At 31.2% G+C, this 12,076-nt stretch overlaps 1 protein-coding gene across 2 annotated transcripts in view; it reads left to right on the top strand.

Moving 5' to 3' along the window:
- Nucleotides 1–12,076, top strand: part of LOC136775675 (leucine-rich repeat-containing protein 24-like) — a 178,154-nt gene that overhangs the window by 94,959 nt on the left and 71,119 nt on the right. For both annotated transcript variants that reach the window (XM_066730653.1, XM_066730652.1), the window contains one exon: nucleotides 422–488. The gene's annotated coding sequence lies outside the window, so the exon portion shown is untranslated. The remainder of the gene's footprint in view (nucleotides 1–421; nucleotides 489–12,076) is intronic.

Genomic DNA, 12,076 nt, shown 5'->3' with positions numbered 1-12,076 from the left:
CCGATAACCGCCAATTAAGTCCTGTACAATTTCTATACTCGTTTCCATTCCGCCACCTCGAAATACTTTCATAACTATGATCTTTTTTAAGCCCTTTTGCGATAACGTACTATACCTACCTGAAAAATTCGTTCTGTAAGAATGGTTTTATTCCAGGATGGTATACACTTTCGATTTCCATTATACGAAGTCCCTTTTTTTATACAATAGTATCCCACTGGAATGTCTGGTGGCAATTATTTGTATTTTTTCGAGAATTTTAAAAATAGTACTCTACTTGAAATGTAGGTGGTAATCGTGTAGGATATTGTCTAAAATTATCCATATGTAAATGGTAGAGCCTAGAGAATTAGGGAAAAGGAATATAACTCAAAGATATTTATGATTTTATGTTAAATAAGTTCCGGATTTTTTGTTACAGATAACTTCAAACCTTCTGCATTTTCCATGAAGACCAGTTGGAAAATAATTTATTTACTACTTTCATGGTAAGTACCGACTAGTCAAAAAATCATTATTCTTAATTTATATTAAAGATTAAAAAGAGAATAATTCTTTTTATGCACCATTACTCATATAGCATATTATATAACAATATTAATGTTCAATTTTCATTAACGTGACTCCAATGGCTTGTTTTTTAGCGCGATAACCAATAGAATATTCCAATATGGTCATTTTAATCATGGCAGCGAGTTTCGCTCGATTTCCTACCTAAAACGCTACCCTATTGTGTTTGTAATGAAATTACCAAAGCTCTTTCTGCAGAAGATTAAAAATGATCTATTTTTCCTTTAAAAAATTTATTCCCGATGGTATACGTAATATTTTTTAAAATTCCACTCGAAATTAATCAATTATTAATTAATAAAATATAATAATAATAGGCTACGGGAGTACGAGATTATGCTCGATTAAGCTTATAGATCCTTTCCAAGAATTTATCAGGTTTTTAGAAAGTTCTTTTAATACAATAGTTCTTACGATGTGTGTGTATTAATATTCATTTTTTCTTTATATCGATGATTTTTTGGACAGTAAAAAACAAAAGTTAAAACAATCTGTCGTTTCCATCTTGTTATATTCGTTTTATTTTCCCTCCATTAAAAATATAGAAACAAATCAGTTTTGGTTAATTTCATACTTCGCGCGAGACACAAATATCGTTTGTTCTTAATATAAGCAAATATAGTTGAACATGCTGTTTATTCTTATACAGAATTTAGGTATCAAAAATTGAAATCGTGAAAAGTACATTTATGATGAATATTAATTGTTTAAAAAAAATAATTTTAGTATAATAAATATTTCTTTTACATGATTTGTGAAATATTAGGTATTGTTCTGTAATAAACTAACAGTTTATGTCCTTCGAGATGGTTAATTTGAAATGAGAAGTATTCGTAAATATTTATACAATGTACTTTGATCAATTTTTTTTAATGCACAATAAAATTATTATTGCTGTAGAATTTAAATAACTTGATACTTTCTCAATTACGAAATGAAGTATCAGAGATAATGGAAAGAAGTTTCCTTTACAATTTTTTTAGTATCAACCTAAAGAGTTTCTCGTGTATCGGTTTAGGAGAGAATGTAAAGGTGAGCGTCAGAACGAATTTTCAGTGTTCCGTCATCAAACTTTTATAAGTGAACGGCATGATGGAGAACTATGATTTTTTTAAGTTACGGAGCGACCAGTCCTTTTTTCCATTTATAACGTTAGCATGTTGAAATAGCGTTAAATTGTTAAAGCGTGTTCTCTTTTTAACGTCTCCTAAATTCAAATAAAATCAATCATAATTTTTTAAAGTGTTTTATAAGAAATCTCATCATTGTTTTTAGAAAAGAAACCCAAAATAAATAAGAAGATTGTTTTGTTGCATTCGAATAAATGAATTCAATGAGACTATACAATAAAACTATATCACTTTTTCTTATAAGAAATGCGTAAGTATCTGAATAACAGTTACTTATATGTTACACGGTAGAATATTGTGCTGCATTTGAACAAGCAAATATCTCGAAATGGTAATCTTGCCAGCATTGAAATAAGGACCAAGGGTGCAGTGATGAGGGTTGGGGTGGAAGTTGTCGGGGTGACGCGATGATATGCGCTGACGTATCGGTTAAATTACGAGACTCTGACGGAGGGCCGGATTCTCTGGCAGCTACCAACCAGCTGCGGTGGATTTGTCAGAGGCACACAGGCGGTCAACAAACCTAGTAAAATTCCTTAGAAATACTGTGATATTTAATCGACGATTAACTAATCCATCAATATAATTTTCTTTTTTTTCTATTACAATGCAATGTGGCTTTTAATAACTTTGATCCAAATAATTGAGTAAAAAAAAAAGAAATGGATTTAGTTTTGCATTTTAACAAAATAATCATGATAGGTCTATAGTGTAACAAAACTGAGGTCGGAGGAGAGGTCTTCATTGTAGAACAAGACAAGATTGTGAAAGTGAGCAACTATTCTAACAGTAATCAAAGTTGCAAAGACTCTATAGAAGTTGGTATGGCACTCTGATAGATAATAATGTGACGTAGAAAGCAACGAGAAACCGCTGCATTATCAATCCCTAGTACAGCTAACTAAACTAAATTATGAAAGATGGTTGTGACCATCGAACCAGTTTCCTGACTCATAAGCATGTTATGAATGCAAAGTAGATAATTTTAATCATTTTCTGCATTGTTTACATGCTAACAGTGTAGTTTTAATAACGTTTGTGAAGTTAGCCAAACATTTTGAAATTCCTAGTTTTTCTTCTCATTCTGCTAATTTGCTATCTACGACAGTTTATTAATAAAAACATAAATAGATGCACTAAATTCTTAAAAACGTAAAATAAGAAATAGATGCTTTAATAGGGATTAAACTAGTTTTGAAAGCTAGTACATTTTAAATCAGTTTATGAAATAAGTCCTATACATTTCATTAGACTGACTAGACAAAGAAAGTCAAGTATAGTCCAACTCGATCATTTTCCACTGAATATAAAGAAATTGAAGAGTGCGGTTAAATAGAACGCGCGCGACCTATGTGGATGTCAAAAACATTTTTAATTAAGTTTTAGATATTTATCACATTTGAACAAATTCGCAATTTTATTGGTTTACAATACGTAATACTTAATTGGTAATTAATCGATACAAACGAATTTGCTTTTATTTTACCATTGGTATTATATTACATGTATCTATATGTGTGTTGTAGATTCTTCTCGTTTGTTGCGAATAATTCGATTAGATTTCAATCAATCATTTCGTATTACAAGCTCATTATTGCATGGAAATAATAAATTTAGTTACTTTGGTTTCGCTTTGTCTTCACTCAACAATAGGAAAATATCGAATTATATTACAAGTTATTTTATAACAATTGATTATCGCTTTTACACGCTGTGTCAGGTAAAAGTTTTTAGTGATAACAAAATATTTTATGTGGTAAGATAAATTTATTGCTCTTATGATAGTGATAAAGATTACAACAGTGTGCATATACTTTATTTTATTAATTTTCGTAAAAGAAAAATATGATTTAATTATAATTATGTTATGATTTTAATAAAATAATCAATGATAACCATGGAAGTTTTTATTGTTGAAAAATAAGGTTTATTCGTATAAATTTCATTAGTAAATTGAAATAATATTTGTAGCATAGCTAATTAAAAGTATCCGGCATACCAAAAATTGTTATAAGGCTAACAATTATCCTGTCTGAAACACTTAATTGGTATTGCATAAATGGTATATGAGGGATAACATTTTTTTCGAAGCTTGTTAATAAAGTATTTCCAGAAAATGTAGCGGAAACTTGGAGAAATTTATCCGATTACATATAAGAAAAGCCTATTTGAGACTGAACCGCTAGTGATCCGATAAAATCAATTTTTTCAGCAAGGTGAAAGCAGCTGGAAAAGTGAAGCGATATGGAAATATAAAATTACTTCCGGGTATCGAAAAATCTTTAAGAGCCGCAGCACATGTAGGTAATTGGGTCGAATGTACATTTTTTTTAAGGAAGAGAACTAAAGAGAGATTGATAAATGGGTAAGGGAAGGGAAGGGAGAAGGAGAGATTGCAAAATAAAAGCACAGCCACAACGTCAACCTGAACGTGACATGTTGGCGAGGTAGATTTCACTAAAATATGGTTTAATCCGAAAAAACTGAACCTTTATCCCCTTTTTACCAGAGTTTAACGAAATCGTAATTCATTCCAGTTTCGCTTTCCCCAATTTTCTGGTGAATTATCTTGCAATCGCTGAAGAACTGGCTGATAAATTATGAGTAGGTACCCCTGAAAATCTTATTACATATTTATTGACCTAGTTTTTTCTTGGAAAATCCCATATAGTCTCGAATTCTAAACGAGTTATTGGCTATCTCACCCCAAGCTTCAAAGACTTATAAAGGCATTAGCTGACATCTAATTTACAATCAATACTTTCAAAAGTACAATATAATTCTCTTAAAATTTTATATATTTCAATAATATAATCAATAAATTTTTCTAAGGATACAAACTCGTTATTTTAAATACACAGGTTATATGTAGAAAATAATAAGTGTAAATATATAAATTAATTAATACAAATAATTAAAATGGTTTATATTATAAGCAATCGTTTTTTCAGCATAATTTTCAACTCATTAATAAAAAATACGTGACTTTAAATACGATGGTAGTTACAATTCTATCGATATCTCTCGTGTCAGGACATAAAATATTATTGACGTTACCGATAAAATCTGTTTGACGAACTAGTATTTGGAGAAGGTGTAATTTAATTTTATTTTGTTTCTCCTGTGTGTGTGTGTGTGTGTGTATGTGTATTTTTAGAAATGAAAGAGTATACCGCTGCATAGTGCATTTTGTAAAATGATTTAGGTTTATACACACTGAAGCCGCTTAGCAAATATTGATCAAAGTCCTGAAGCATTTTTTCAGCAACAAACTGAATGGTATAGCTAATGGTCAATATCCAATTTCGCTAACGCGGTCATGACTATTTGTCTATCAAGCCAAAATATCCTTGCGATCGATACACGTACCTCGAAAGGTTTTCTACATTTTTCAATTGATGCTTGCCAAGAACGCTGAATAAGCAAGGTTTGATACGAGCAATTTTTCCTTTACTCACGTTTGGAACACGTTGTGGTGTAAAAATCAAACTTTGCCATTAAAATCTTGATTTCCTATAGCAATAAATGATGCACATAAAAAAATTGATTTTTAAAGGGAACCTAGTGGGATTTGTAGGGAGTTTGTTGAATTGAAGCTGACCTATATTATACGAGCATCGGTGGTTAACCCCTTTGCTTTACGATTTAATTCCTGTCAAAGCATATGCCACAATCGATAAGATATCGAAATATTTTACATTTGGCCGTACATTTGAAAGTTTGCAGTGAATCGTATATAGGATACCCATACAGGTAAAGCAAAGATAAATTATTAAATTTCGTCAGAAGCAACTAGTATAACATGAGGCATCATTCATGTTTGGCACGATTTTCGACTGCATTTTTTTGATAAAGGAAAGGTAAAACTTGCTGAAAAATGTCCTGAAATAATGTGGCATATACCGCCTTCTAAACTAGTTTATTCAGTTTCAACCATCCAATAATACTTTTTAACTGAAGTAACACCTCATTAGTGGAGTTGAAACAAGTCAGCTCCATATGTAGGAAACCGAATAGCAACAGAGTAGATATTTGTTATTTCAAATTAGAAAAAAGGACGTTGCAGAATATACTTCACATAGCACGACTGTGAAATATTTTTAGGTCGGTATAATTTAAGGTACTGCGAGGACCTCTGCATAAATATACATATCCGGAAGAGTGTGGTAGATATAATGATGATACAGTTATGACTACTTAAAGCATGAATATCAACAATAAATTCTGACAAAATTTCATGGAGAATTTTTTCATGATATATTTGATACATTGCTACAAAGTTATTAATAATTTGATTTAATAACCGGATTGATATTGGATGTACATGCTCTTAAACCGAATAATTTACATTCCACAGCTCTAATAGAAGGTTTATTACGCAATTATCAGTAAATTTCATTGCTGCCTGAGAACGAAATTTCTCGTTTCCCGCTAGTAATGCATTAAGCAATTTTACAGTGCATTAAGCTCATACATAATAAGAGTAAATTATTGATCATTTTGCTCTAAAAGCCGAAGGATTTCAAGGATCAAGAAGGAATAAAATCATTATAATTTTCAGGGCACTTGTTTACTCCGAAAACAATATGTAATATCAGATAGAAACTTCAATGCCATAAATACGTTTGATCGAATAAAGTGAGATCGGAGAGATTGAGGATTACAAAAGGCAAAAAATATAATAATGATAATAAGAATAATGACAAGCCTTTTAGATAAAATAAAGCTTTGAGTATGTGAAGCTTTCGAGTGAAAAAGAGAGATAAAATAGAAGGATAAGGATTATTCTCATTATGTATTTTTTAGAAGAAAAAAGAGAAACAACAAATTCCTATAGTATTTTATTGAGTAATTGACTAAATATTTTTTGATGCTTGTAAAATATGCTGAAAATATTTGCATAATATGGTAGTTTTTGTATACCTGGCAGTTATTCAAGTGATCTTTTCATTTTATAGCAACTTAAATTGATTTCTCGATGAAATAGTAAAAAACGCAAGTAGCACAAATTTTTATTACAAAACCGCTTTTCCATATACAGGTGCATTTATGTTTAAGAATGGTTAATTCTTTGTTACATGCTATAGTCTTATATAGTACTAAGGGAATCGCGATATTAAGATTGGTAACATTGAACATAATTTTAATTTAAATCAAAATGAATTGAATAGTTATACAATTTATTAAAATTAGGGTGTATTAATCTATATTTTCATCATTTTTCGTTAAATATTTACAAATGATCATACATGCATTGGAAAATATCATGGCAGATAATTTAATGATGATTCAAGAATATCAATAACGATGGAATAAATGTATGTTTGTTGAATCGGAGATTTCGGACAGTCAGGTTTAAAAATCAACGTTACGCGCTTGGATATTTTGCTGAGTGTAGCAGCTGAGGGTAAAAGAATAATTCAGATTTTATTCGCGGATGTTTACAAACTTCCCGTTGGCATCACTATGCGCATTTTATGCGTATAATCCAAGCCTGCGTCCTATTATGGCCAACCCCTATTTTTACTTGCAGATCCTCATGCAGCTCGTGTTTAATTGTTTAGTATAAATTTAAATGCAATCAGAACACCTCTTACGACATTTCACATGAATTTCTTGGAAAGTATAACTCCAATCTACAAAAATTGGTACAATTTTTCATACAATAATGTATTATTTCTCAGTTAGAATTGACTTCTGTATATAAGAACTATCAGAGTAATATATATATATATATTTCGAATTTCAGTTCATTTCTGTGATTTCAGTTTGTTTCAACAATAAGCAACAGTATTTAGCCCTCTGGCGCCACCACCATTTCCTGACGTAAATCAACTTTTGTTTGTATAGCTCAAAATTAACCACAGATTATTAATACTACTTTGTTCCCTAAATGAGGCATATTCTCCCTGAAATTTTCCGAAGCGTAGCATTGAACGTTAAAATTATGTGTTTATTTATATAGAGTAATGCAGCAGTATTAAAGATCTCATCGATATACAATTGGTTAAAGCAACTAATAATGTTATATCAGTTTCAATTGCAAAACGTTAAGAGAAACAAGTAAAACTATTTGTTAAGCAAATATTTCATTTATGAAAGAAACTCGGGTCTTATTGAGAGAACTGGCTAGCAAGTAGCAAACAAAAAGCAGGTCGAATAAAAGAAATTTCTGTGGAAATCTTTTGTAAGATAGTAAAAAACGTGTGGAAAAGGGGGAGAAAGGACAAAGGGAAGAATTTACAGAGGATGTATGCGGCTTAGCATTGAAATAAGGGAAAAAGGGGGAGCAGGGCAGAAAATACAAAATATTTTAAGTATTTGACAAAGAACGGAGAAACATCCGCCAAGTTTGTTTCGTTAACAAGAAAAACATGGAAAAGCTTCACTGAAAAAAAGCAACTCGTTAAAAACCAGCAACGGTTTGGATAACAGAATTTTACAAGAAATCTTTTGTATAAGGACAGCAAGATAAGTAAGAGGTAGAAGAAGAAGAAAAGCAATGAAGGAAAGCGAAGAATTTGCATGGGGATTCGTCATTGGAAGAAAAATAACGGGAAGAAAGTTGAAAGACTATCCCATGTTTTATCGCTTTTGACAAACTACTACCCGAAAAAGTTGAGCGACGAATTGACCTTCATAGGATATATCATTAATTTATTTCTTCAATTATATTGAAAAGTTAGTTATTAAAATTTACGTCATCTGTGGGTACAAATTTAATCTGAAAAAGACTAAAAGAAAGAGAAGACAATGTAGTATGTAGAATGAATTATACAGATATAACTAAAATTGATATAAATAGTATATTTTAGTAAAGTATAGCTATATAATAGTATATAATAATATTATTACAGATATTACTGTCAGTCTAGCTTTTATTGTTTTTACCTATTGTTATATCCTAAAATTAATTTTAATTACAGCATCATATTTCTTATTTAAATGCTGCAGCTTGCTGACGCATTGACGAAATTAGAACAGCCTCACGTGAACATAGAATATGCTTGACTGGTTGGCAGACACAGCTGCACCAACTCAATTTATGTAGAATGGAATCATTAAACTGTTCTTGAAGAATATTGGACTCGATGACATTTAGCGAAACGAACAAAATTATATAAGAATTAATAAAAGTGAATAAATCATTAGCTATTCTTATAAAACAAATTTTTGAGATATTTCATTGGATTCAAAGAACCTTAAATTTATGGTGGTAAATATTAAGAATAAAAAATTATAACAATATGATTTTTAAATAAGATAAATTAGTCAAACTGTAAGAAATATAGTGGTGGTTATAATTTGAAAAATTAAGTGATAAAAATTATTAGGAAGAACAATGAATGATTCGCGAAATAATTAATAAACGTGACTTTTTGCTTTGAAAAGTTTTTAATAATGAAGTAAACAGCACGCATAGAGTATTACGTTTATCTTGCGAATTGATTCATTTTAATTAATTAAAACATTACAGCGGTTTTAAATTTGTTATCAAAGCAAAATTTACAAATGAGAAACCTGTAATTAAATACTTTTAATCCATAATAATACAGAATAAAATATTTTACATAATGTTCAAACTTGGATTGTTGGTGGCAGATTTATAAGTATTACATAGTTTTAAATTTGTACAAGGTAATTAGTTAAATTTCTAGCTAAAAAATTGTAATGATAAATATGGAATTACTCATGAGCTCTAAAAATTCGATCAAATATGCTTTTTCCCTTGAATTTTAAAAACAGAAACAAAAAATAAGCATTTCGCTTATACATATATGACAATGGTTACCAGAGTTTGCTTTAATTAAAAAAGGGAGGAGTAACAGCGGAACAGAAGATGACACATTTCTTTTAAAAATGGCAGGAGCTGACATATTGGGCAAATTAGGGTGGTCTCACGGGAAGAGAGACACGCTTGGATAAGTTGTAAATATTTCCAGGCAGCTGAAGCTGAAGTCAGGCAGAAACAAAGCAGATTCGTCGTGTGCGAAGTAGCAGCAGCATCGATTATACTACACGCCGGAAATCGCACTCATAAGTGCCACCCAAATATGCGCAGCAGCAATAATGATTGAACGTCACCTAATGGACGACTAGCGTGTTATGCGAAACAATCGATTTTCCTAAATCTCCTCATTTAATACTCTCCCATGCTTCCTTCCATCAAACTTCTAATCGATTAAACAAGTCATCCCTTAAACCTCCTCCACTGCCCTAATGCATTTGTCTTTCCAGTTCACCTATTTAGTTTCATACAACTATTTATTGCAATTATTCTTTCGGTCTCTAAATGTTTATAATTTTTCTTTATAAGTATTCAAAAGTTGTTATTTATTGTACTACATTACCTATTCTAAAAAAAGGTTCACTTTGATCACAAATTGTTGTCATTTTTGAATACTCAAAATTTAATTGATTCTACAAAATTTAAAAATACAAATTATATACATTTTTCAAATCAAAATCTTTCAGTTTCGTTGAAATAACTTAGTTGTACGTATCTTAATCATTTAATAATCATGTATTTAGCACTTATAATATTCTTTTTCTCACGCGAATCAGGAAAATATATTTCTATACTTTTTGGTCTACAGTAAAACTTTTTTTCAACGGACCAATTTATCTTCTTCAGTTAGTTTTTGCAAGGCTTTCTTCCGGGACGCGAGTAGGATAAAATTTGGTGTTCGACGGACTCTTCAAGCACGTTTCGTACGAAGATGAAAATTTCGAAGCGAATGACAGTTAGAGGTAGGAAATAGTCAGAAATGCATTTTCATCAAGCGAAACAGAAGTAGAAGACCGTCTTTAAGGCCAAGAACGGTTTATTCGCGCTTATTCGGGCCAGAGAAGTGTCCTTTGTATTGGCAGTTTGGTGGTCAAGTGAATGAAATTTACTACTACTGTATATATATATGTGCTTTTTGCCAAGAAAGTTGCCCTTTTACTCCGTACAATACGACAAAAATCAAGTCAAAGCTAAACGCTAGGCAAAGAAATCGAATTTCTTATATCATTTTTCAACTCTGCAATTGTAGCTCGTAATTAATAATTTTTAATCTCAATATTTTTTGCAATTAAATGTTTCATAAACATTTCACACCTCTTGCTTATGTATACTGTTTGAAGTATCTAATTTTAAGCTTTACCACCTATAAAAAATCTTAGATTTTTAACTGATCTAAAATAATTCTCTCATTAGTTTCGATGGTTTAATGGATTCTACGAAGGGGTAACTGCAAAATCTTAGCCAACTAGTAAAACAAAACATTTACGTCAAATATATTAAAATACAAGTAATGGAATTTAATCATATTTTAACAACAAAACTATTATCTTCTTCTTGATACAAGCAAATAATTTTATCAATTTTTGCACTGAATTCGGTGATTGTTTTAAGTGAATTTAATCGAATAATGCAGATTTTAGTGAGAAAAGTATCCATTTTATCGACAGGTGAATGTGGATGGACGTCCATAGTATACCAAGTGACTAAAAAAATAGGTAATCTACCACAAAAAAATGTTGGTTGAGCAATCCTTCGATCCGTAAGAGTCAGAGGAAAAAAACGAGTAAACCGAATGATAGGGAGTTCGAGTAGGATAGGGTGTAGGGAGAAGAATAAGAAGGGGAGGGAGAGAAAAGATAAAGGTGGAAAAATCGACAAGAGGGTGAAGTGAAAAAAGATGGATAGTGAGGATAACAAGAGATGAAATGTAAAGAATGCTATAGCCTAGGGAATAGAGAAGGGTGAATAGGAGAGAAAGGGTTTAATAAAAGATAGGTGGTTAAAAGAAAACGAAGGGAAAACAAATAACATGGTAAACGAAAGCCGATGAAACAAAAGAGAATAATATCACCGAGTAAAATAGATAGAAGAAGAGCCAAAATGAGACGATGAGAAACTGCAGGGAATAAAGCAATTTTAAATTATAGAAACTGGAAGGAAAAACAAAACATTCATATAGTAAAAAAATTATGAGAAAGAAAAGAGCAGTTGATAGAAAAGGAATAATTTTGAGAGTAAAGTAAGGGAGAAATATGTGTGAGCGGAAAAGAGAGTGAACTAGGGAAAATTGTGATATAGGGGAGGAAAGGGGTAGTAAGGGTTGAGGATTCAGTAGTGAGTGTTTGTATTTACTTTGACGGCGGGTTACCGCTCACGTACGGGGCCAGACGGTGTTTTTTCACAAGTTCGACCCAGTAGCCATCAATCACTCGATAATGGCAGGCTCTCTGTTTTTATTCCTACCCAACCGAAACCTGGCAACCCGACCAGCAACTCAACCAGTAGCGAAACACATTTTTCCCGCAAAGTCCTAATCGCTCTCTCTAGCAGCCAACCACCAACCTTCCCTAAAACGTGGCTGAAAAAG

Source organism: Prorops nasuta, unplaced genomic scaffold (genome assembly GCF_024137725.1).
Source record: "Prorops nasuta isolate Cenicafe-Biocafe unplaced genomic scaffold, Cenicafe_Pnas_1.2 PNAS00008, whole genome shotgun sequence".
Classification (NCBI taxonomy): Eukaryota; Metazoa; Arthropoda; class Insecta; order Hymenoptera; family Bethylidae; genus Prorops; species Prorops nasuta.
The sequence above is the reverse complement of the archived record's forward strand: the minus strand, read 5'-3'. Positions and strand labels throughout refer to the sequence as shown.